General features: G+C 36.8%; 1 long non-coding RNA gene across 1 annotated transcript; it reads right to left on the minus strand.

The window, feature by feature from the left end:
* Positions 1-5,399: 5,399 nt before the first annotated feature.
* LOC115920027 lies at positions 5,400-15,471 on the minus strand. Its single transcript, XR_004062130.1, has 3 exons — positions 15,297-15,471; positions 8,943-9,064; positions 5,400-5,958 (listed from the first exon to the last, which is right to left on the minus strand). It is a non-coding gene; the product is annotated as an uncharacterized LOC115920027 (long non-coding RNA).
* Positions 15,472-21,082: the final 5,611 nt, after the last annotated feature.

The raw sequence follows: 21,082 nt of genomic DNA on the forward strand, positions 1-21,082 counted from the left end.
TAAAGGTGTGTTATTTTTGTAACTGTTTGGGCCCGCGACACGGAAACTTTCCAGGAAGTGGACTAACTGTTATTCTGCAATGACGCTTCAAACTGTGTCGGAAAGAATCAGTGTCGCTCTCCGTGAACACGCTTATACGGCTTGTATGGATGTTTAGTTATGGACTTTTGAAATATTTCTTTTTACCAGAGTTGAAATACTGCAAGCCCAACAGAAAAGTCACTTGGAAAACAAGTTGGGAATATTTTTTTTCTCTCTAAATTTCCCTTTATTGTGAAGGTTGACAAGAATGTTGATAATACTAGGTTAAAAACGATGCCAGCCCACATTTATTTATCAGCTTCTGAATTTTCAAATAACATTATAGACCATTGTGGTATATTGTTGAGGACCCCAATACAAAAGGGTTGTTCTTTGGGCAAGGTGTCTTGTTGGTCTTGCCCACATCTTCCCTCTCGACATAGGTGTGCCTGTCAACGATGGGGATAATAACAATTCAGTTGCAGGGCCCAAAGTATTAATAACGACGTCGCTATGGGTGAAGTAGACTAAATGTTTACACTAATATAATACAAGAAACCATACTTTTTCTGCTTATTTTTCAAAGCAAGAGTCAGGAACAATAATAGCAAATGATCAGGAGTAGAAATAAATAAACCACTATGAATACAAAATAATAATATTATTATTATCATGTATCGTGTTTTTCATGCGATATTGGTTCATCCTAGATTTCAGTGTATGACAAGTAAATAATTTAAAATAAATATTTTATACATGTTTTCCAGTCGTGAAGAACTGATAACGATAGCGAACATTTTTTTCTTCATGTAAACGTTTTTTTCTTCTCCCAATTAAGCTAACGTTGAGGTAATTATACCAAGTTTTATTGTTTATTGTTCCATTTTAGCAACCAAAAGACAATTCCTCTAATATGGGGAAGAAGAAACAAAATCTCTCTTGTCTTATCTTGTTTTCATATTAAAGGCCCACTTTTTTAAAGGGGAAACCACGTTTTAGGTGTAGGAATTCACTTAAAAAAAAGTGTTTTAAACTACCTCTTTGTGCAGATTTATTTTCTTAACTTGGAGTGGAATCGATTCTAGAACGAAGTGATCCCTAATTATGAGCTCTTAAAGAGTAAACTGCCACTCCGTACAATGGTTGTATTAAAGAGCAGCAGAAGCAAAAGACTGTTGCTCGAATTCGGCAATAGTCGTTGCTAAGATTGTTTTTCCATAAAGATTATATACCTTCAGACATAAGTAAAGCGTTGAAATTTGGTAACACATCCAAGTAATACTGCAATAATAAGGTATCATAGCAACTGCTGTTTCAGACATGACTGTTACCTGAAGAACACTCTTCTATATCTGGATTTGAATGAAGTAAACATTCGGAGACTCTTGTGCACAGACGCTACTATTTATTATGTATATCAATCAAATACATCAATATTTTTCCAAAATATTCAAATTTTTATGATACGTTTTTCAGTACTAATAACATTTTTTCTACATTATTGTGAACTCAAATGGCTCAGATATGATTGCAATCAAACAGGAAGCTAAAATTACGCAAAGTAAGTTGCTTACATTTGTTTTTATACTTTATACTGATAAATTATCGACATGTTTATTTATAGAATTCACATTAGTAACGGCCATGGTGGTCACATCACCGTCATATCCACAACCAACTTTATGGGGTGCTAGATAACAAACATGTATAATTTGTTAATGTTTGTTTTTCTGCTTTTTATATATTTTTGTATTGATTCTTAACATTTGGCCAATGGACCTAATAACGCTAATATGGCAAATTGCCATATATGGTACATGTACAGTATATTTCCACCCGATATGCGTATCCTGTAAAAAGACATCTGGGCCATCGTGTTTTTCATGCGATATTGATTCATTTAGAATGCCCCCCCCAGACATATATGGATGTAACGACTTCTTACGCTACCCCAGGGTAGGATGAAGGATGCTTCATTAACCCTTTTGAGTCATTCATTCCATTTTTTGTGGTATTGAATAATAACCTTGGGAGGGGGGGGGGGAACATATCATAATTTTCTTCCATAACAGTATTAAAACATATGCCTATTAAACATAGGAATTTATAATCATATGCCAACTATCATACAATGTTTATGACAAACAATTGAAAAACATCTATTACAACAATTCAATTAAAATTATTTAAGGAAAAAATATCGACTCATAAAGGCCTATACCCCCCCCCCCCCACAAAAAAGAAAAAAGAAAACGGCTAAACCAAAATAATTAATCATGAAGAAATAAAGGTGTAGCATAAAATGAATCCCATACCTCATCCCCAACATATTATGTAAGGACATATACAATATACATTTTTTTTAAATGTGCATTTACATGTACATGGACTTCCCATACACTCCCAGTAACACATAAGGGAGAACTAAGAGTAGGTATAGCACACCAAAAATTAGTACAACAAACACATGTTATTTGATGATTGCAAATGATCAAGCTTTATGAAAGCTTCAAAAAACAAAAAAACAGAATTGAAATCGGTCAATGGGTTGTGTTTTATACCATTTTTTTGATATCGCAAAATTGCCGAAAAACCTGCCAGAAATGGTCAAATTGACAAAAATGGCAAAATTCGACAAAGTTGACAACTTAATTCATCACTTTCTTGGACACAAATAATGAATTAAATTATCAGACACTAAAATATCATCTTTGTGGTAAAAATACAAAAAAGAAAATTCATATATCTATTACTGTTTTGAAAACAGAAGCAAACAAAATTAGTAATTTTTGCCATTTTTTGCGAATCTGCAGATATGAAAAAGTTGTGAAAATAACTAAGTCCGTCTAATTAATATGCGCATATGTAATCAAATCAAAACAGAACATGATAAATCTATGAAACCTATGTATATCAGACAGGTATGGAAAAAAAAATTGAAGAAAAAAAAAATATGAATATTCATCAAATATGCAAATAAGGTCATTTCAGCTAATTATATACATAGGAAAGTCAAACTGTTCATTTTGTTGGCATTTTTTTAAATCATATATTTATAGATCATATTTACATCAAATATTAACATTAAATTCCAAATACTTTTGCAATGCCAATAAAATATTGTGATGGAAATTACTTGGATCACCGTTACAGCTATTTCCTCATATGTTTCACAAATTATTCAGAAAAACTGAACAAATGATAAGAATTTGCAGACTTTCAGCTACATCACAGTATAGTTTTTTTTTAATGTTAGATTTGAGGATTTATAACGGGGCATAACATTCCACAAGGACTGAATTTCAACAACAAAAAATTGGTGACCCCAGTACAGTTGTGGCTACCTTGAGTGTAAATAACAAATTGATTCAATGAGTGAAACACATGAGTATATTGCATTTTTGTAGGGGAGTTTTATACATTGAGGTGCGTTTTCACCACCTAGAATAACAGTCAATGGGCGATTAGCGGGCCATGTCACACATGGCTGAAAAGACTATATTCTAATAAATAATTTAACATATTTCCCACATGCCTATAACAATGAAACTACATAGAATTGTAGTTAAAGGTATGCTTGGAAGATATGTGAAATAAAAATTTAAAACATTGTTCAGTTTTTTTAAATAAAATAAGAGAGAGAATACATAATAGAGAAGCTGCTGCAACTGCTGTAATATGCAGAGCGTTAAAGATATACCTCATGCATGAGTCATGTGAGTACAAAGTTCAACAATTTATGTATACATCGTGCCCAATTCGTTGCACGGCCCAAATCCGTTTGATACCATGAATTCAACAAAATGGAAAAGGAAAATAAGCTTTAATATCATTTTTAAATTGAAACAATGTTGAGATGTTAAATTGTTTTCGATCTAAAAAAAAAAAAAAAAAAATCTTCAACTTTTCAACATAGACCATACTTTATAAATTACATTGCTTTTGAAGACATTTATTATAAATAAATGACAAACTGTGGCCAATTGGAAGAATAATGTGTGATCACTCTTAACTCTTATAAAATTCCTGTCCTTAAAGGTTTAGGTTCATCTTCACATTTTACTGTAGGGAGGCTTAAAAACTTTTCACTCCCCACATATAATCCCTACTGCGCCACATTAATTTTTGGTAGCACATTTTGAACCCTTCGTCATGGTCTGTGTTTATTCTAATAGCAATAAATTTTTAGTTATTGATTATTATGAAAAGTCCTGCGTAGCATTAGTGTAGAGGAATACATGGCTTTTTCAATGGTATGATGTTCTTTATGTATGTACCACGTTTTAAAGAAATTATCAGGAATAAATTTTGACTAAAAGTTTTTTACGGGGGAAGAGTAATGTATACCTCTGATATGTTTTACTTACATGTGGTTGTTTATTTTCTAAATTAATCCAATGAAAAGTCTAATGCTTCAGCTTTCGTTAGATACCAAGACTATGTATTCAAGAAGACAGGAAGTTTGTAAAATTAGGGGTAGAAAATGAGCTTTCAATAGACAGAAAATCTGAGTGTGCCACCAAAGGCATCCTCGACAATGGTCTAATTCTTCCATTGACCAGCCATTGGAAAGTTGCGTAATGGGGTTTTTAAGAAGAATGATGAAAATCCCCTGGACTGACAAAGTTAATAATGAGGAAGTTCTTACACGAGCTGGAGTGCAAAGGAAAATGATACGTGAGATGTTGATAGGCAGTTGAAGTTCATGGGTCACATTACACGTAAAGAAGGCCTAGAGAATCTTGCTTTGACAGGGAAATAATGGGAAGAAGGAGTGGGGGAAGAAGGAGGATACTTTGGAAGGACAGTCTGCAGAAATTGTTGGTAGAGAGAGGAGTGAAAGAACTGGGAGTAGTACTAATACAGAAGGCTAGGAGCCGAGGGTTGTAGGACAGCATGGTCGCCAAAGTTAAACGATATGGCACTTAGAGAGAGAGAGACCAACCATAAATAAATCTCATGTCTAGTAATAAGGCCTTTTCTTTTATGTTTCAGGGTAGGCTGGTGTCTTTTTTTTGTTATTACGTTGTGGGACAAGTCTTTAACGCAGGTAGCGCAGCGAGTTTTCTAACTTGGTCAGCAGCGAGTGACTCAGGTTTCATTTGTCCAGGGGCTAACCAGGTGTGTCATGAAAACTAGCCAAAACAGTTGCAGAAAAATCTCATAGTAGACAATAAGGTGAAAGTGTGCACAGTGCGATATGCGCGCTACATGTGTGTGTGTGTGTGTGTGTGTGTGTGTGCGTGTGTGTGTGCGTGTGTGTTGAATTCATCTCAAGGAAAAACAACTGTATTTTATTTCTTAAATCAATTTGTATTGTTTGGAATCAATAAAAAAAAATAACTATTGATTAAAAAAAAAAAAATGTGTGTGTGGGTAGTTAACAGCCCACAACAACAAATATATCTTGTGTTTCTGGTGCTGTTAACAATTTCATGTCAAACTCAGTGACTGACTCTGTTAATATAAAAACATTAAAAAGCACATTGCATGCACTTGTAGTATGATCACAGTTTTTATTAAACAAGAGTTTATGTTTGCATCCAGGGTATCATTGACGGTTTTTAACTGATGGTGTAAAATCACCGCCAGTCCCTAGCTGCACTCTCCCAAAATGTTCAAAAGGCTGCAAGGGGAAAACTTATATTCGTCGCAGTGCCAAGTATTTTCCGTCTGCCCGAGATACATAAATGTTGGGCTTATTACCATCATAAGTGGTAAAACGACATAATTTAATTTCAGCGTCTACTTTAGCTTTTGCAGCACAAACCCGATCCTGCTTCCGGTCATACCAAACAAGCCACCCAGATACGAAGAATATGCTATGAGGATACATTTTCAAACTTTTTAGGTTTAGTAATGTGAACGGTCCAAGGCCATTCTTTAAGTCGAACGAGTAAATGATGTATCTTGATGATGTCCAAAACAGTTGTTCTCCTGCGTAAGAAAAGAAGAAAAGATTTTGTTTTAACCCAAACTTATGCTCATATCCTTCATAGATTTGTAAATTGCTCCATTAGGTTCATAGTATTCATCATTTCTCGCTAATGCTTTTTGTAATATAAATGCGTGATTTGTAAAAGAAACAAATTAAAATGGCAGTCGAACAAGTATTTAAGACATGTTTGTGAAGTCAATTTTTTTTGTTTTCCTGCCTATCAAAATAGAAGACAATAAGAGGGGGGGGGAGATATTTTACCGGGGAATATCTTACATTTCATGTTTGTACATTTTTGGTAGCTCTTAGCAGAAATAATAATTATCCATATGATGTAAAGGCTTAACCCAAAGCAAAAGGATATGGGGAAATTAATAACTTTTTTTGTGAAGACAATACTAAATTAGAACTTCCCACAAAACGAAAGGGCTTGAAAATGTCTTAAAGTGGGAAAATAAAGACCATTAGCTGTCGGATCGACTTAAGTGATTACAATCACCTAAGTAATAGTCTAATTTTCAGACCCTTTTACCGAATAGCCGTACGTTTTGTGTTGCACAAAGATTCAATCAGTTTAATTTTGGCCATTAAAAGTAGTGGGTTATTGAGGTAGACAAATGCTCATCTACCTGTTACGGCTCATTTTATGTAAGTTATTACCAAAGAAAAAAGGTGTAGTCAGACACTCAATAGTGTCTGTCAGTGACGTCTAGAACGTAAACGGGTTTCGTTGCATAATTTGAATATTAGGACGCTGCTGACGTATAATTTCCATATTGCTTAATATGTATAAGAATCAAAGGCTAAGGCTGAAATGGAACAATGCATATTCTGATTATTTTACAGTTAAAAATGGTGTTAAACAGGGTGGAGTTATCTCTCCTTGCATGTTCTGTTTGTATCTAGATGGGCTGATAGAAGAGTTATGTGACAATGGGATAGGGTGCTTTATGGGCAATGTTTTTGCAGGAGCATTTGGTTATGCAGATGACTTGACACTGCTGTCACCTAGCGTGACTGCTCTTCAAGAAATGATTAAAACTTGTTTAGATTATGCCATTAAATTTGATATTCTGTTTAACCCTGAAAAGAGTCAGTTAATAGTTTTCAGCTGTAATGGTAAACCAGTTATGGATCCAGGAATCACGATAAATGGAAGACATATTGATATTGCATCAAAAGTAACTCATCTAGGGAATGATATTTCTAAGAATATAAATGATTTTGATATCTCAAAGTGTGTTGGAGATTTCAATCGACAATGTAATATGTTTTTGTTTAATTTCAAATATGCTAACTCTCACATAAGAAATATATTGTTTCATAAATATTGTTCGAGTTTCTATGGCTCACAGTTATATCCTCTGTTTGATAAATGTTTTGATAATATTTGTAGACAATGGCGGGTTGCAATAAGAAGGGTTTGGAAAATTCCATGGCAGACACACTGTCATCTTTTGCCTTATTTAGCAGGTGTTATGGATCCAGAGTTATGGTTTGCAAAAAGATGTTTATCTTTTGTTGTGAAAGCTATGAATTCCAAAAATTATACAGTGGCACATATAGCTGGAATGGCCAGGTATGGAGCTCATTCTGTGTTGGGAGGTAACATAAGATTCTTGAATGATAAGTACTTCATGGATAACAATGAAATTCAAAAGCAGTGGGCTGTGCAATGCCAAGTGAATGATGAGACAATACGCATAGTTGAACAAGTAAAGGAATTGATCAACTCGAGGGATGATTATTTATGTAAGGGTTTCCTTAACCGAGAGGAGTGCGAGGAAATTATCTTGTATTTATGCACACTCTGATCTTACCCTGTTATACATGTATTCTGTTGTTGATGTTGTTTTTTTTGTCTTTACATATATTGTGAATGTGCCTATTTGTAGAATATATTGTATATTTTTTTTTTATTTTTTTATATGTGCTTTTTAAAGCGAATAAAGAACTCTTGAATTGAATAGATAGGACATGTTTATCATTCCTTCAAAGTTCTACAGAATTCGACGTTGGCTGCAAAAGGGACATAGTCATGGGTGTCGATACTTACGTAATACCTATTCATCAGGGGGGGATGAATGAATAGATCATCCCCCCCTGATGAATAGGTATCAGTTACGGATCGACACCCATGGACATAGTATTAGTGTTCATCTTTTATTGCCCATGCTTTTAGCATTTTACAAAAATTCAAATGAGCATATGTTTAGCTAGTCCTGAATCTGGACGGTTATCTTATTTCACGATCACGATCTCTTCCACCTCCTACCTGCCGAAAACCGAAGATGACGCGATCTAAGAATCTGTACGTATCGGGTATGCCCAGCCGGGCGAAGAGATTCGGGGATTATGTCATATTCGGCTTGCAGCAAACATTAGGGGGAGATATTGGTGGTGGAGATTAAAAATTAAATCCGTCAGATTCTGGACAAAAGTTGAGCTGGAAGTGTTTCATTTAATAATGGGTCATTTTTCATAACATTCTACGTAATAATTGGTATCTTAAGTTATTTCAAATAAAATAGTTTACACTATAGGGTATCAGTAAAGTTATTTCATTCTTGATTCTGTATACTACATGTAGATATGAGATCGAGAAGAAGATAAAATCGGTTGGGAATTTATTTTGATATCAACTATGAATCAATGATTCTAACCTGTAAGTTATATGACAAATTATATCATACTAAATTACATTCTGAAGTACGAATCTCTTGATCGCACTATTAATATCAATTTATATCTTTATAATAAAGCATGCTATGATTTTCAAAATATTATGGGCTTGATTGGGTGATTTTTCAGGACAGCCTCTTGGTCTTGTAGGAGAATTTGACAATTTTCATTCTTAAGTCCCAATTTCAAAATTCGCATCTATTGGAACGCAAGTAATTTACATTTGAGTGAAAATGACTAAAATTAAAGGGAAAATGTGGGTGTCCTCGGGGCCAACTCCTGTCATTATGTTACTTTTTACCTTTTTCATCTATTGTCAATCCGTCAACGTAACCCGTAGCTAAATCTGATGAAATCATTTCGGAATGCAAACTGTCTAGATGAAATCGAGTAATCGTCTGATACCCGATGGTATAGAAATATCTGTGGAGAAAGGAAATAAATTATTTGGAACACCAATTCGTTTCAATGTTATCAAGTGTCATGTAAAATTTTAAAGTACATGGTATTTTAATCATTCTAAACACGATTTTGCGTCAAACCTCTTCTAAAACATGCAATTTAAAAGTGCTGGGTAACTCCAAATGTTCTTGCTAAATCAGTAGAAGGTCTGCTTGTTGAACAAGTGATTGTGGCTTGGACTCCAGTCTAGGCGGATGACTGTTTGTTTGTTTTGTGCTTAATGTGCTTTTCGTAGAATATTTTGGCGAAAACCTGGTGTAGTGTAATAATTACCAAATATTTTGAGGGAAATGAGAGAGGCCAGTATATTCTGTTCACCATCAAGAACGCAATATATATCATTAATCTGTTGAATCACTGAAGGTGGGCTACACTTCTCCCCCCCCCCCCCCCCCCCCCCATCCCCGCCCAAAGAAAAGAAACATAAAGACTTGGACTTTTGCTACATAAAAACTCGAAATACATTCTAACGACGACATTTTAGAGCACTTTTCAAGTGCTTACTCTGCTGGTCCCGTGGCGCTGGATCTACGATTGGTCAAAAGTAAATCACGTATTGAAAGACAGTTCGCCCATCATTGATGGTAGAAGAAAAGTTCGTTGCACTGTGTAGATAGTATAGGTTTTTGCGGCCAATTTCACATTTTTAAAAATTCAAATTCATGAACGTGCATTCAATTTCACATAGAGGTCGCTCGCAGGTGAATAAGCCATTTCGTAAATATTATCTGCGCATGGGCAGATAAAGGTCATTTGTGATAAAATTGTAAAACCCACCGAGATGAATATTTTTTATGTTATGTAATCATTATTCATGTGTACACCTACGTAACGGTACATTTTATGATACAAGAGGGCAAACAAAAGCTTTTTCATGAAGCACATACATGACTTTGGCATTGATTATTCTTAAATACACGAAGTGGGACTTCTCCACGAGTAATATTTGGATATTTGGATATTTGGGGTCATTTGGCACATGTGCTAACTACGAAATGGTCTATTCGGGCATTCAAATTCAAAATCCGAGCAATCAATCTAATTTATCGGCACTCTTCATCTTCGGTGAAATCAAATTAACGCGGCGCTCACGATGAGCCTGTTTGAGCATTCAATTCCTACTACGTACATTCAATTTAGTGTAATAGTGAGAGGGGTTCCAGATTATAAAAGGAAAGTTTGATTTTTTAATTTTTATTAAATAGATTATTTCTAATTATTATTAATCACTGTTACACAATGAAATATCCACAGTTTAGTTAATGTACTTTATTTATCTGACAATATTTATATAATGTATTATAGTATTGATGACTGCTTTGAGAGAAATAGTTGTTTTTATACGCTCAAGGGCCCAATTGTAACCTTCCCGAGAGCGTATAAAAACAACTATTTCTCGAATATTAAAGCAGTCATTAATACTTTTATATGCCGAAAACAAAAGAGTCAACTAATGACACCACCTTGGCCTTTCTCTAGTTTATCTGCACAGTTGTTTTTTATGAGTGTATCTTTGAGAGTAGACTAGATCTAGATTCTAGTCTAAGCAAGATATTTTTTACAATTTTGGGGGTGGGCCGGCCCTGTGGGTAATATGGAGAAGAACCTGCGCTTTCATAATGACACCTCACTTATTGGTATCACCTTCAGGATCACAAGAGATAAAGGTTTGAATCTCGAATTGAAGAAAAAAAAATGACTTTTTTTACATGGTCGCGCAATGCACGTAGACTGCATAGCGACTGCATTGCGTGCAAACTCTATGAGAAGAATTTTAACACACAATATCGTGCGCGATCAGACACCCTGACAACTAGATCTATTTTCGTCTAGAGTCTACGTCTATGCTTTTTCAGCAACTAAACGAACATGTTTATGGATAATTTCACGTACCCTTTTTGTTGTTCTTGCTGTCAGCGAGTCTTGCATTTGATAAGTTGAAATCTTGGGAGAGTTTCTTGAGCCATTTTTGTCTTGTTTGGAATTGTCTTGTCTTGTATGAAAATACCGACCAATTCTTCGCACACGTACGGTATCCTCAATCGCTCAAACCATTTTTTAACATGTAAACCTATGGGGTAACCATGGAGACTGAACTATTTTCCCGGTAACCATGGTTACTGGGATTTTAGAACTGTTTTAACCATGGTTACTGGGAATTTTACAGAAATAGTTAAAGTTTATGAATGCAATTTCGACCAATCAGATGGCTGGATTTCTTAAGTGAGGTATATAATTGATTATCATATTGCTTATTATATATAAACATGAATATCTCGTACTACACCTTTCTTTCAATATACACGTTCTGAATAAGTGGAAACAGTGATAGAGTTTTAAAACAAAAACTAGTGGTTTTGAGGTGATGTCTGCAATATTCCTGCGGAATGCATTGTCCCTCAATTTCTTTAAAAAGTCGATGACTTTGAAACGCATTTCCTCAAACTTTAATGAAAAGACTTTTTCAATGAAACTGTTCTTTTGTATGATGTTAATATGCCAGTTATGTGTTTTTGTTCCTCTCTCTCTGTCCCCCCCCCCCTCTCTCTCTCTCTCTCTATCTATCTCTCTGTCCCTATCACGCCCTTTCTCTCTCCTTCTCTATGTTCCTCCCATGTCACCCTCCCCCATACTCTCCCTCACTTTCGCTCTCTGTCTCTCCCAAATCTTTCTCCCTCTCCCCCTTTCTCTCCCTCTCTCTCTCTCTCTCTCTCTCTCCCACTTCACACTCTTCTCATTCTCTCACTCTCTGTCGCTCTCTGTTTCTCTCTTATCTCTCCCTCAACTGTTCTCCCCTTTCCTCTTTACCAGCCCCCCCCCCCCTTATGTTTTCTTTATATATTTATTTTTACCTCTTTTATGTAGGCCTAATCAGATAGGATAAGCTGAATACCAGTCACCTGTGGATCCAAAGATAATTCCTATAAAGATACACTTTTTTGATGAAATTACACATTATTAAACACGGATAACACCCCCTACTATATACAAGAACAAGTACACTTCACCCATACTAAGATCAGCATACACAGTTTTACAATACTCAGACATAACACCGCGTCCTCCACAAAATAAACTAACAGTTTGAATTGTTCTTATTTTAGGCATATCTTGGTACATGTATGTGCGATTATATATTTTGAATATGCCACGAAAGGGTGATATTTGTACAATATTTGATGAGTTAAAATGGATAAAGTACCCGAGTGTCGTTTTGGATCCTGTGATAATTATGACACTTCACACAAAATTCGACCACATTTCTTTAACAGTTTCTGCAGTTTTCATATAGTACTGTATACACCTTTTTGTTATGTGTGTGTGCCATGAGTAATATTACAAGTTATATATTCACGTGTTTACCTTTTTGTGAGTTGAGAGAGTTAACAATGAGAATTAACAAAGACAATGCAAATGGCATGATAACGAAGCCTACAGTATTCACAAACTGAGCAAAAAAAGCTTCTCAAAGATCCTGAAGAAACTAAACGCAATATATTGTTTTGAAATTGAATGCACTTGTTTCAAACATGCTTGCTCATTCACGAATTTGAATTTGAATGACCAACGAGGTACTGTAGCCGGCATTAGATGAATAAGCGCGTTCGTAATTAGGGTTTGCGCATGTGTAGATAAAGGTCATTCGTTCCCAAATTGTAAAACCATTGAGACGAATACTCGTATCGTGCTCATGAAAGTTATGTAATTAGTATTCATTTATGTATCGACAGTACATTTATCTGATACACAGGTGGAAGTATTCTTCTCAAGCGGGCAAACAAAAGGTATTCATGAAGCACCTCCATCACTTCGACAGTGATTATTCTAAAATGTACAAGTGGGACGTATCCATGGTGTAAAAGATCTGTGGATATTTGGGGGTCATGCGGTCCGAAGCTATTTACGAACTGGCTTATTTGAATACTCCTTACACGAAATATACGTTCTTAGTTAACATTTGAATGATCCGATTTAACAATGGATTGCACGGATAGTGAATTTGAATGACAGATTTTGAATTTGAAAGCTGATTCAACGTTGCGAGTGCGAATTGCGCGAATTCAAATGCTCGGAATATGAACTTGAATGAAAGAAGTGTGAAATTGGCCGCATGATGCTATGTTGACCAATCACTGAACAGGATTTCATTGATCAAAAATATAATATTATCTACACAGTGCAACGCACTTTAATTGTAAACGTTCCGTATTGCTCTCCTCTTCAAGCGCATTTAGTGTTAAGGCCCGGTCTCACCGCCAGAACTTTGCTGGAGCGTTCCTGGAGCGGTGAAAAAAATTCATCACCGCTCGTAACCGTTCACCACCGTTTAACAGAAGTTGGCCCCCGTTAAGGCAACGCCGTATACGCTCGGCCACCGCTGATGGTCTCTCCTACTGCTCCGAAAGTTTTGAGCTGCACAAAATATTGCGAGTGGTGAGGAGCGGGCAATTTTCCGCTCCGGCAAAGTTCACCACCGCTCCAACAACGCCCAGTCAAAGTTTGGCACCGCTAGACGCAAGTTCGTGGACGCTTTGGTCCGCTAGGCCAACGCAGAAATCTTGAACACTGGACCACCGCTGCTTCGCCAGCTTTGCCCGGGCGGTGATTAAACGTTGCACAAACTTTGGTGGAGCGGTTGTAAGCGTTTTACGAGCGGACACGGGATTGCTGGAACGGTGTCGGGCGTTGAAGCAGCGATCCATTGCGGTGATGAACTTTGGTTTGGCGTTGGTATGGAGGTGTCGGAGCGGGACCAACGCTCGCTACCGCTCGCTACCGTTAAACAAACGCTAAAGCAACGCCGGCTTCAGCGGTGCACCGCTAAGGCAACGCCCGTGTTTTCGATTTGTTTCCCATTTTGTGCGCGGTGACGAGCGTTGTCGAAATTCGGCCCCCTCTCCCTACCGTTCAAGGAACGCTCCAGCAAAGTTCTGGCGGTGAGACCGGGCCTTTAGTACGCAAACTTTGGTCACGCGCGAACTATGGTCACACCACCATACGTTATGCACTGTACGTTTCGTACACCGTTTGTTAGCTGTTAATTGATGACGTGTTGCTTTAAAATGATGTAAGAAGTGAAATGTTTGCGATGTGGAATATGAAGCAAATAATCACCTTTTGGTTTCAGGCGATGGCAAACTATCACTTCCTCGGCGATCTGAATGTATACGCTATCTTTCCTCAGGATCGCTTCGGAAAAATAGCTACATCCAGATCGCCTCGAAAGTGATAGTTTGTCCCATCACCTTCACCAACGGTAATTTTTTGCTTACTATCACTGTCCAGAGCGAAACAGAAAATAAAAATCCGTTGCCGAATGTTTTAAGAATGATTTTAAAAGTGGACTTATTAGAGATATTCTTCTAGAGTATTCTCTTCTGCTTCTTTTGTTACTATATTCACGATAAGTATTTAGCTATTAAAGAGGTTTTCTTGAAAGAGACAACAGCAGGTGAAGTAGAGACGAAAAACAGGAAAAAATAAACAATAAAAAACACTTTGTAATACACATTTTTTTAACCGTTTGCCTCAATATTCGTATGAATTCCTAAAAGAAAGTTTGAAAACTCAGGTTGGATAGAATTCAGCTCTCTTATCATGGCTTAATCATCGCTTCGATTTTATCATTAAAATATGTTTGTACAATCGTTTTTTTAATTTATTATGGTGTTGAAGCCATGGAGTTAGAGGTACATCTGGATAAGGAACAAGTGAAAGGGTGACTTGTTGCAGAATGAACTAGTAAGCACTGGTATTGTTTTGCCATTTGAATGACTTTGAAGCTATTGGTCCTAACTGGTCATCTATGAATGCCGAAATATAGGAATATAAAATTTAAAAGTCATGCGATATGACAAGTCATGTCAGGCATTTCGCTACTGTTTAGTAATCAAATTTCTCAAGCATCATGTCAGGTTCACAGCTGTCGAGAAGGCCTGGGCAATTTAGCGATTTGAATCCACAATCGACCAAGAGCAGTATATTTTGCAACTTTTCACTTTCTCCCTTGTCTTAATCTACTGCACATTCCATGACTGAAAACCATAACAAATGTGGTATCATTTTCAACATGAATATATTCCACAAAAAAATTAGCAAAGATTATGCCATAACAACAGATATATAATCAATCATACACGAGTTTCTAAAAAAAGAATAGGGGTTTATATACATCTATATTGGAAAAGGTTACCTCCGTTGTTGATCAATGACACACTGATAGGGCCTTGCACTCCCAGGTATCCAGCCTAAATCGTTAACAATTCCTTTCAGGGCTTCTTCTCCTCCTACGGTTCGCCGCCTATATCCCTTGTAAAAACTTGCCCAGTAAAGCTCCTGCTTCTTCACGTCCATGGTGAGACAAGGAAATAAAGCTGATACAGCATGACAATGTACAGAGAGTAGAAAATAAGAGGTCAACGTAGGCAAGCATACTGCTTAGGTTATAAAAAATAACTTTTAAAAACACGTCCAATATCATTGATTAAAACAAAGCCATGATTGATACCAAATTCACGTTGAATAATTATGCTCATAGGGGTTCGAATTATAAATGGTATTGAGATCGAGTAGACATTCAGATTATCATTTCGATAGGGGTGTACTTGTCCATGAGCCAAGCCATCCATGAGTAGCTTCGAATTTTAGATGATTACTTATATGTTCTAACTCTTACTTGTTTAAACTTTCTAATATCTGCAGTATTAAGACCTCAGTAATATCCATATCACTTGAATATGAAGAATACAAACGTTAGGAAGAACGATTGACGCATTCAAGATGTACATGCTTCTTTGGGGCTACATTCCATGAGACCCACAGACCCTGGGACCGATAACGTCGGCATTCAAAACAGTTCAAAAAAGGGCGACAGCTCACAAATTTTTGGGATGGGTTCCCGATATCGTAGGTTGTCGGTCTACTGGCATGTTTCTGGGCCGTTTCACAAAAGTACTTCTCAATACAAATTGTCATTTTGAATTTTGTCACTAGGAGATAAGACTTCTAGCAACTATACCTTCCTGTCTATTGGAGATTAGTGTCCTGTTTGGCATTCCTAACTTATACATCAAAACGTCGAAATCCATACTATAGAAAACCGTTTTCCAGTAACCAGGAGTCGCAAGATTTTCCCAAAAGAGTGCGTTAGCCCTGTTATCAAAAAATATCCTTCCGATCCTGGCACAACCCTCGAGCTCTATGAAACTCGAGAATACGAAGTCACTCATATTTGCAACCCAGAGTCCGGTCTTCTTTGGGTTGACAATAAGTAGTTGTACAGAAACATCTGCGAGGAGCACAAACAAACCAATGAACAAACAAAAAAAAGGAAATAAGAAAATGTATTTGTATAATTACATCTATGGCGACTTGAATTTCGTGTTTTGAAGCTGTTTATGTCGTTGAACAGAAGTAACTCATCCGGGTACTTACCACAATCTGTGTCATCGTATCCCAGATCACACTGACATGTGTAGGTTGGTGTATGACCAGGAGAAGCTATGCATGTGCCTCCATTGCGACAGGGGTTAGGTGAACAAAAGTATTCTGAACATGAGGCATAAGAAAGAATTATGCAAACTATCATAAAGTTGTGGATGGGCCTATACATCATTATAATGCTGATTTACAGACTGATTAAAGTGTGTTTGAAAACAAAGTTACACGAACGGACACAAACAGACACGCGCGCGCGCGCGGACAGACACCCACCAACCCGCAGATGTCATGTTTGTCATACAGGCCCAGCTTGGTATGCTTTCTTGCTTTATCTCAATAGCGTACCTATCTATAATATGTTTCGTATTAATACACTGTGCGCTAAAAAAAGACTGCCGGAGTTAATAGGTAGGGAGGCTGTATTCTAAACAGGTGGTCAAATTTCATGTCGGTGAATGGTAGCCCTACGTTAATTGTCATGACAAAGTACTACACTAAACAAATAAATAGATAAATTAATTAATGAATAATATAGTGATTTATTTGCAAACATACTTACTAAATAATAATAAAAGTAATAATGAAAATATATACATTTATATCACGAGCATATCCTTTCCCGAAGATGCTCAAGACGCCTACAAACTATGGTCTTTAATTCTCGCTATTGCCAATAACCCCACAATGCCCGGATGTAAATTGCATGTCCCGTTTTCAAATGCACTCTAGGAAAGCTTGGTGCCTTAGTCGATTCCGGTGAACCTCGGTATTTTGTTTGTATGTTAGCAATGTTTCAAGTTATTTCATTAACGACCTTTTTCTGTTTTTCGAAGAAATAGCGTTGGTTAACGCATCATACTAGTAACCTGAATTAAGAAATTAGTGCTATGGGGGGGGGGGGGGGGTTCGAGCCTTGAACCTGTCTGGGGCGTATAAACTAGACCATGACACCTATATTATTACTTTTTATTAAAGTATATGCATATGTCTCTATCAAAATGCGCAGATGTTACCGTAATGACGTTCCAATTTAGATATGTAATGACAATTATAAAACTTTAGTTTCAGAAATCTAGGTCAGGTTAATTTGTATCGATTTATACTTTGGAAACCGATAGACTTTTGGCCAGATATTAATCTACATTTTCCACACACAACCCAGGTGAGGTAAATGGGTACCCGGTAGGAAGATATTTCCTTTAATGGTTGAGTATTAATGGTTGAGTACCTTTTTGTTGTAGCTCGGCTCAAGTCAGGTTAATGATATGACTGCAGTGCCCTCCCGAAAAACAGTATAAATACTGATGAGGCTTCAAGATAAGTTATCATTATTATTATTATTATTAATACCATCATGTTTATTATGATAGAGACAAATACAAAGTGTTTTATACCGTATCAGAACAAGGACAATTACCCCCCGGAAAATTACCCCTCGGAGAATTACCCCCCCGAGGACGTTACCCCCGGAGAATTACCCCCCGAGGACGTTACCCCCAAGGACAATTACCCCCTGGAAAATTGCCCCCCGAGGACAACTACCCTACGAGTTTAGTTACCCTCGAGGACAGAAAATAAAGATCCGCTCTCTGGTAATTCATCTCATTTGATTTTGTAACTCCAGCGTAGCGTTTTTCAACCGGGGTGCCACAAGAAAATGTTGGTTTCGTTTGGAAAACGTTGATTTTGTGAAGAAAAAAAATATCAGAAACGGTTAGAGTAGGCCTATGTAGTAACATGAGGAAATTAAATTAAAAAAACAATAAAGTTTCTTTCTTCCTCGCTCACTGATAATATTTTGACAGCAAGGCGCCCGAGTATATATTAAATCTTGTATTTCGAGATTACATTGTTACCACGCTCATTACATTTGAAAACATGATAAATAAGGGCAACGAGAGGCCTGAATATCCTCATATTCGAATATATCACTTTTTATTCATGTACATTCGGCGTCAAGGTGCCCGCATACAGTACTTTAAATCGTTTCTAGTATGTTGATAACCAAAAAAAAATTGTTACCAGCTTGAAAATGTCTTCTCCTTTTTTATTCTTAAATGCGCCCATACGTGTGTACATAGCACAAGTGCCAGAGTTATGCAAAATAAATAGTCTATGAAGACTTTTGGATTTGGGAGATATTTTTCATTTCTTAAGAGGGTATCCTTACTAACAAAAAGTTGAAATAACGCTGCTCCAAAGAAATATATTTGTATGCATTTTGAGGAGCGCAGGACAATTATCCTGAAACTTGTATTCTTCGTGGAAATCAGGGACCGCACTGGCGTTGCATAAACTATAATCAAGGGAAATGTGTAGAAATGAGGAAGATATTGTTCAACGGGGGATAGTTATCCTTGGGGGGGGGGGGAATTCTCCGGGGTTAATTTTCTGGGGGGTAATTGTCCTTTGGGAAAGTTTTCCGGTGGGTAATTTTCCGGGGGGGGGGTGAATGCCCAGGTGGTAGTAGACCAGTTCACGGTTAGCACATCTTTGCAATGACCCCGAATATCCACAGATCTTCAAAACATGAAGAGGTCCCACTTTGTACATTTTGAAATGATCACTCCTACAGCGATAGAGGTGCTACATAAATAGCCTTTGTTTCTCTTTTCAAAGAATACTTCCACCTGTGTATCATGGAGTACAGTTGCTTGTGCATGAATGAATAATGATTACATAACTTTCATGAGCAGGTATCTAGTATTTCGTCTCCGGGTATTTCACAATTCGTTCTGCAACCGTGAACTGGCTAGAACCGTGTTATACAATATGGAATATTGCTGTTGTGAGTATCAGGGTGATCCTGTCTTTAAAATATGTTTACCCGCACCTGGTGTTTTGCAAATAACTATCTTAGGATCCTCTGCTGTTATTGTTGATGATCCGTCAAAGACCACACCTTTGACAGCCGTACCATCATGGTGTAATGAAGAAGGGCATGGATTCGATTCAGGACAATGACCATTTACCCCTAGATAAGAAAAAACAGAAAAAACAATGATCTTAAGTTACCTACATACACACACGACTAGTATAATCACAGCATTTGTTGTATGTAAGTACAATCGTTTTATTCTTAGGTCAATCAAATTTTACTGCTTTGTTTTAAACTGGAATTCCATACATTCTCAAACTCATAGCACAAGTGATCAATTAGTTATAATAATAACAATAATAATCTTTTAGTCCACTCCAAATTTATTAAACCGAAACGGAAATTCTTTTTGCCCAATTGATCGTGAGCCCGGCAGCCACTGAGCAGCGCCAGATCGACGTTGCTCTATCCAGTATTGTTGAACGCCAAACAAGGTAGCAGCAACTTCCATCTTTTAACGTATTTTGGTATGACGCGGCCGGGGTTCGAACCCACGACCTCCCCGGTTGTGAGGCGGACGCTCTACTGACTGAGCCAACACGTTTTCATCACCATGTAGGAGATTATCGGAGTAAAAATTTAAAATCAAGCATGTATTAATCACGGTTTCTCATAAAAAGCACACGCAACCACTTCCATTCCATAATTCTTATTATCATGCATATGATTCTTTGAATTCTTAATGTAGTAATGCACATGTATATACATGTAATATGTTTGGGTACAAATTGTCTTAACCAGAATAAGATCCTATCCTTGTGGATACCTAAGACGTATGACCGTATAACCGATCATATCAATATCATCCATGCAAAGTTGCTGCGATTTTGCCTAAAAGGTACATATATTTGGTATTTCTTATTTCCTTTAACCCAATCCTAAAATCATAACATTTATTTAGATATTGAAAAGGCATAAAAACTCACCGTTTACTAATAGGAGCGTTTGTACAATCCAGACGCTGATAAAAATCTGATGTCGAAACAAACACAAATAACAACAACGAATACATTAAGCACTACAATTGGCAATTAATTATATAAAGCTATGAAAATATGAATTTAGTTGCATAACACCCTAATGTATTAGCATGTGGCATCAGACAATAGCATAGGTCAACAGACAATGATATATTATTTTCTAATAATTTATAATCTAGATATTTCAATAATATTCAGCCCGAACAGTATGACCACACGCTGTCATGATGTAGTACAGTCTATACGATCGTGGCCCAAGGCCATGGATTGAGGATGCCGTAGACCAAATTCAGGTAGAATTAATTTTCTGCTGGCATTTCAACGGAGGGAGGGGGTGGGGGTGACACACAGCTCCAAATGCTGGATACGCTATCGTCCTCAACCATCAACAATTCGATACGAAATGAGATACGGAAAGGTGTTTTAAAAAGAGAACATAATTACCAAGATGGGCATTTTAACTTTTGAAAACCAGCATTGGTAACGTATATTTGATTCTCTTTGACACAGGGAGCCAGTAAAGTTCTCTTATTCCCTTACTCCTGTCAGAACTCGGACGGCGTTGTTGTTGTGTGTTTCTAGTAGTTGTGTAGTATGAAAACAAATCCATTTGGACATGGAAACACGTCTCTCAGAATATTTATGAGGCAATATGACAAATTTAATACCAACACAACACTT

This window comes from Strongylocentrotus purpuratus, unplaced genomic scaffold, assembly GCF_000002235.5.
Source record: "Strongylocentrotus purpuratus isolate Spur 01 unplaced genomic scaffold, Spur_5.0 spur5_scaffold_7, whole genome shotgun sequence".
NCBI classification, from domain to species: Eukaryota; Metazoa; Echinodermata; class Echinoidea; order Camarodonta; family Strongylocentrotidae; genus Strongylocentrotus; species Strongylocentrotus purpuratus.